This window comes from Orcinus orca, chromosome 11 (assembly GCF_937001465.1).
Source record: "Orcinus orca chromosome 11, mOrcOrc1.1, whole genome shotgun sequence".
In the NCBI taxonomy this organism is placed as follows: domain Eukaryota; kingdom Metazoa; phylum Chordata; class Mammalia; order Artiodactyla; family Delphinidae; genus Orcinus; species Orcinus orca.
The window spans coordinates 7736207-7742206 of record NC_064569.1 but is presented as its reverse complement, the minus strand read 5'-3'; the positions used below and the strand labels follow the sequence as shown (position 1 = coordinate 7742206).

Genomic DNA, 6000 nt, shown 5'->3' with positions numbered 1-6000 from the left:
AAGGGTTATTTTTTTTTTAAGCAAGAGACTGTATGTGGACGGCAAAGCCTAAAATACTTAGAATTTGTCCTTTCAGAGAGTAAAATCCCTGGTTCCAAAGAGCAGTGTTTCTTAAAGTCACCGTCACTGACAAAAGATTTAGGGCAGTGATTCTCAAACATTATTATGAATAAGTCACTTGAGCAGTTTGTCAACAAGCAGACTCCTGGCAACCCCAAAATTCAGGTTTAGGACCCTGGAACCTAACAAATAATCCATGTGATCATGATATAGGTGGTTCTAAGGACACTTCGAGAAAATTTCATCACAGGATCAGCTCAGACCATCAAAAAGACTTCTTACTGGACTGACTTTAGTGGACTAAATTTTAGTGTCATATGAATTTGCACTGTGGGACATCTCATGATCAGGAAACATTGCTATTCCTGTACAATATATCTGCTTCTATCTTAAGGTTACCATGAATTTTCTGACTTTATTCAACTCTTTGTCAATTCTGTCCACCTCTATCAGAGCAAATGTACAGGATCTGATAGCATGCATATGCATTTTAACCCTTCTTTTCACCTTATTTTTTTCTGTATTTTGGTTTCATCCCAATCTTCTCTTTGTTTTAATACATTTATATTAAGTCTCCTCAAATCATTTTTGGGAAAACAAGTCATACTAACCTAAACTATTCCTTATGGCACATGGTATGCATTTTCCTTACTTACTTCTCTCGGTTTAGGAGCAAGAAAAGAATATGTTATAAGCTGACAGGGGGGAAAAACCTGGAAAAAAATGAGATAAAAGGTTTTTTAAAGAAATATAAAATTCCTCAGCCAATGAAATGTGGGAATGAGGAATAATCCGTCTATATTAGGAGAAATCTCACACACACACACACACACACACACACACACACACACACACACACACACACACACACACACACACAAAATGATCCAACCAAAAGAGTTTAAAAGGAGCTTAAATAAGAAAACTGAAAGGAAATCATGGACTTCCCTGGTGGTGCGGTGGTTAAGAATCCACCTGCCAATGCAGGGGACCCGGGTTTGATCCCCGGTCCAGGAAGATCCCACATGCCGCAGAGCAACTAAGCCTGTGCGCCACAACTACTGAGCCTGTACTCTATAGCCCGCGAGACACAACTACTGAAGCCTGTGCACCTAGAGGCTGTGCTCCACAACAAGAAGTCACCACAATGAGAAGCCTGAGCACCACAATGAAGAGTAGCCCCCGCTCACCCGCGTGAAAGCCCGCGTAGCAACAAAGAACCAACGTACCAAAAATAAATGAATAAATTAATTTTTTAAAAAAAGAAAATCAAGAAAGAAAACCTTACAGCCTTCCATTCTGAGATGAAAAAAGATTTGGTATGTCTTGAATAAGATTTCAATAACCAAAATTTACAGAATTAAAACAGTATTTATTAAATGCTCAACTATGTGCTAAGAATTATACACGTATTATAGCTTAGCTAATACTTACACATTAGACTAGCAAAGTAGGTACGGTTCTTTCCATTTTTTTACAAACACTCCTTTATGGCTTGCAGAAGGTGACCTGTCCAAAGACCATTTAAACAGTAAGTAATGAAATCAGAATTTGTATCAGTATCTGCTTACAAAGCCCATTTTGTCAAAGCTTACAAAGCCTATTTTGTCAAAAGTACTAGGGCTGCCTCTGTATACACATGTATATTATTAGATCCCCTACAGTTCAAATAAAGTAGGTCAGACATGGTCTCCAGTCACAAGATTAAAATGTAGTGAGCAATGCTATGACAAGTGTGAGCTAGAGCCCTGTCAGAGTGAAACAGAAAAAGGCTGCATTTCTTCAGAGATAAAAACATAGCAATAATTATTCAGCATGGACAGATAAACTGAGATGAAAGGGGCAGGAGAAAATCCAAATACACATTTTAGTGCCTATCTTTGTGACAAAAGGAGTAATCATATCAGAATATTTTATAGAGAGATCAGTCTGTCAAGAACCAAGGAGTTTAATCTTGCAAAAAGTGAAGGAAAAAAAGCGAATGACACATGTGGAGCTAGACATCAAGTCTAGATATGCAGACTGAAGTGAACCCATACAAAATGGAGTGAGCAGAAATAACTGACAAAAGAACAAACCATACTCCATGCTATTTCATTTCCAGTTCTGGTGTTTTTATTTTAGAAAGCACATTGAATTAAACAGGTTAGAGCTACTGCTTCCTTGTTCTGTGTACTTCTATCCTCCATTTGAAAAAACATACAGTCTTCATCCATTCTGTGAGATCAAAAGAACCTAGGGGGGAAACACACAGAGCTCACTTAAATCACAGTTTTAAACAGTCTTTATAATTAGGATGAGAAAAAAGAAAAGGAAAATAAGAAAATTAACTAATGTGACAATAAAAAAATACAAAATGTCTAGATTGCCAAAAAGAATCATAACGCTTTTTGTAATTACCACATTTCATCTTGGTGATCTCAGCTGACAAAGGTATACTAAGGTATATCATTCATTAAAAATTAAAGGCTTAAACCTGTAACAGGTTTAAAAGAGCAACATTACTTCCCAGATTTACTTGATTCTTCTTCAGGAGAAACTATTCTTATTTCCTGAAATTTCTTCTCTCTAGAATCAACAATTCAATTTATAGGTCCATTATTTTATCTACTTTTTCAAGATGCTGCCAACACAAAAGCCAAAACTTTGGTCTTTATCACTGGAGTTTTGTGAGACTTATTTCAGTTAGACATCCATGTAAGCATATTTTCCTAGTGATTGATTTAAACTGTACTATAGAGATAATTTATACTTTACAAAAATCAACCCAATTTTAGACACTGAATTTCATATTAAAAAATACAATCATATAAAAGATGTGTCAGCAATATTACTCCCTGAAAACCCTACAGTATAGACAATTGTGTTTTATTTTAGCACCAAGAGGAAAAAATTGAGGTAAGAACATTTTTTCTAAAACATCACAGAAAGTTATTGTAGCAAAATGCCTGAACAAACAAAACTAAACTTAAATGCTCTTACTCTAGTGCTCAAGACTACATTTTCAATAAATTATATAATGAGCAATAAATTTTGGTTCAGATTAAGATTCAAGCTTCTTTCAGTTCTAAAGCACTGACATTTCCATATAATAACCAAAATTTGTGACAAAACTCTTTTTAAAATTTTAACCATATTAACTGAGGCATGTATTCTTGTGTTCCATACTAATATATGTAAAACTGTATTTAGCATTAAACAACTTTTTAATAGAAGGTGACTTCTTTTTATACTATTAAAAAAAAAAACCAGAATTCACCATGTATTTAAACAATAATATCAGTTACTCTAGCTTCATGTTACGATAAATCCTTTATTCCAAGTATACACAGTAAGTCCATTTAACTATCTACTTCCCCTTTCTAACCTGTCAGAAAAAAAAAATTCAGAATATAATGTTTTACCTTTGTTGCAGATTGATTCATTATCCAGAACAGAAATAAAGGTAGGCCAGAGGAGAGGTAGAGGATTAGTGGTATAATAGATCTAAGAGATCCACTTCTCTTCTCTCTTGACCACAAATTGCAAAGAACCTCTTTGCATCTTCTCTCAACAAGGGACACTTTTTTATTCTCAAACCCTGTAAATGATGTACTCATTAATTCTATGTACAAACCACCTAAAATGGCTGCCCACAGCTTGCCTTAGTATCCTAACCACAAGCCCAAACAGTGACAACTTTCTTTCTAACTCACAGCGGTCTCATTGCAGAGCACTTCACTTATTCAGTACTACAGCAGATTTTGAAGAATGCACGCCACATAATGCAAAGAGCACCATATTGGCAGTTAGGACACTTCAGATGTAGTCCTGGCTCTGTAATCTTAGTTACTAACTTCTCTGAACGTCAGTTTCTTTACCAGTAAATCCAAGATTATAGTATACTACCTCTAAGCTTTCCACTTTAAAAATTCTAAACTTCTATGGTAGGCCTCTGTAGGCCAGCAGCTGAATCTGTTATTACAGATACTATAGTAAAACAAGTAGTTGAATGAATAAACGGATCTGCAACTTATTAAAAGAATGGAAAATTACAGTCTTTAAATCTAGGGACTTCGAAATATCACTTCATTTCTTTTATTCAGCCTCATCAAATTCTAAAATGTAGAAAATCACAGCACTGGTACTGATGCCCATGTCTGAAGGCAGCTGTTGATGGAAAGGAAACAGACCTATTTACCAGAGAGAACACAAATGAAAATGGGGACACACACACACACAGAGGAATAGGTAGGCAGAGACAAAAAATGACAACATTGGAAAAATAAAATCCCGAGGGACTGAATGACTAAAGAGAGAGATACCAAACCAGGAAAGCAGAAGCACAACTGAAGAAACAGTAAGAGAAGAAGGGCAGAGACAGATAAGCAAGACAGAAAGGTGAATATGCAGAACGGAACTGATGGGCAGGTACAGTGACAAAGAAATGGGACTAGAAAGGAAAGAGACAGCCAGAAGAAAAGGTCATTTTTACCACAAAATATTGTCAAATTACATACTTCTGTAGTTACCCCCCCCAGTGCTCACACTAAAAAGGGGACACTTTCATTTTTACAAAATGATTAACAATGCATATTTCATTTATCTTGCAGGTTTTTTTTAAAAAATCACATTTACTGTGAGATAGCATAATTTTTGCCATCATTAAGGTCTACATATTGGATATGATAATAACTCTTTCACAATGTATATCAAATCATCATCTTACAATTTTATCTGTCAGTTATACCTCAATAAAGCTGGGGGGGAAAAAAAGGTTTCACACATATCAATATACTGGAAATCCCTAATTTTACATATTGCTCATTTTTTTTCCAAATTAAAGAATGATAGTACCCCAGTTAGGACAAATTCATCCTACGTCAAGAATTTACAGGCATTCATGATTACACACCACACTGACTTACAGGACACCGGTATCATATTGAAAACACATTCTTGAAATTAACTTACCATTTAAGAGTCAAGATCAGGGATCGTAGTCCTGTTTCCATTTTTGCCCCCTTTGCTTGTCGTGGTATGTCATGCTCTATCTCTTCTCCTATGCCGATTTTGTCAGTAGCCATCAATCTGAAGAATTCTTTCTTCTGCTGCCACCTACCAGTTTATTTCTCTGCTGCAGCAGAAGAGTATATAGAAAAAGTTCTTGCTTACTATTCATATTAAACAGAAAAATTCCTTAACATTTCATATTTTCACATGTGTATGAAGTTCCTGTTTCCCCGAAACCTCCCCTCCAAGTTAAAACAACAAAAATCCCAATCACAGAAGATCAAAACACGTATGATCAATGTTCATGCTAAGCTGGAGGAGGGGGGAGCTGGAAAGATTTAGACACTCAGCAGCTGCCACCTCAAGGAGCCATTCCTTTTCTGTTACTTTCCTTCTTCACCTGTCCCTACAAATAATAAATGCATAACTTAAAATTTTAACTAGGTAGTGAACTCCTCCAAATTTTAAGTTCAGAGACTACCAAAAGACTTGTGGAAGATGCAGCAATAAAGGAGTTTTTAAAAGTAATTCTAGAAACTAAGGGTGTTAGGCGCTTTACCTGCTTGAGTTTTCATGTTCTGGACTGCTTATTGCCCAATGGCTCTGAATACATTAAAACACGAACACATACGCCACCTACATTTAAAATAGGGTAGCATTTGTATGCCCGTATAAGCAATGGGTATATTTTTTGCAAAAGAGTAGTAATTTCATTAGGTCCTTTTAAAAGGACTGACCACAAATGCACATTTCCTCAAACTGTATACATACATAAAAGAATTAAGGGCAAAAAAGCGAGAGTGACAAAGGTAACAGTGGTTGTAGAACTGGAAATTAATACCACATAAATGTTTTGTTTTTTAATATCCTGAGATTCATTTTTATTCCCAGTCTCTTTATTATTGAGGTCTAAGTTTCAAATTTATTCTTTATTCGCTACTAAAGAAC

General features: G+C 35.5%; 1 protein-coding gene across 9 annotated transcripts in view; it reads right to left on the bottom strand.

The window, feature by feature from the left end:
- Window positions 1-2152: 2152 nt before the first annotated feature.
- The window catches only part of RIMKLB (ribosomal modification protein rimK like family member B), a 127128-nt gene continuing 123280 nt past the window's right edge, over window positions 2153-6000 (bottom strand). For 6 of the 9 annotated variants that reach the window (XM_049694895.1, XM_033408116.2, XM_049694894.1 and 3 more), the window contains 2 exons: window positions 5014-5176; window positions 2153-2295 (listed from right to left, as the gene is read on the bottom strand). The gene's annotated coding sequence lies outside the window, so the exon portion shown is untranslated. Of the gene's footprint in view, window positions 2296-3464; window positions 3641-5013; window positions 5689-6000 lie in introns of all 9 variants that reach the window. The other 3 variants (XM_049694893.1, XM_049694892.1, XM_049694891.1) reach the window with 3 other exon arrangements.